This window comes from Grammomys surdaster, unplaced genomic scaffold, assembly GCF_004785775.1.
Source record: "Grammomys surdaster isolate TR1022 unplaced genomic scaffold, NIH_TR_1.0 126158, whole genome shotgun sequence".
NCBI classification, from domain to species: domain Eukaryota; kingdom Metazoa; phylum Chordata; class Mammalia; order Rodentia; family Muridae; genus Grammomys; species Grammomys surdaster.
The window spans coordinates 9,619,431-9,619,885 of record NW_021620966.1 but is presented as its reverse complement, the minus strand read 5'-3'; positions in this window follow the sequence as shown (position 1 = coordinate 9,619,885).

Here is a 455-nt window from a genome sequence, read left to right as displayed (position 1 = left end):
TCTCTCTCTCTCTCTCTCTCTCTCTCTCTCTCTCTCTCTCTCTCTCTTCCTCCCTCCCTCCCTCCCTCCCTCCCTCTGGTCTTTCTATAATTTATTTTGAATCAAAATCCTTTAAAAATAGATGCTATTATGATCTATTCTTTTTCTTCTAGTATGCTTTCCAACTTCTGACATTGTCAGTGAAATCCATAAGCCAGCAGCAGAGGTTCTGCCTGAAGACCCTGAGCTCTGTGTACGTAATGCTTGCAGTGTCAACTCTGCTAGCACCAGATCTGATCTTAGCTCTTGTGGTGTATAACACATCCATGATCATACTCGGGTGTGTAGGCCAGTTAAATGGGAAAATTAATTTTTTTAAACTTGTACACAAAATATTGAGTTTCTTTATGGTGTTTTCTTCTTTCTTTCTTTCTTTCTTTCTTTCTTTCTTTCTTTCTTTCTTTCTTTCTTTCTTT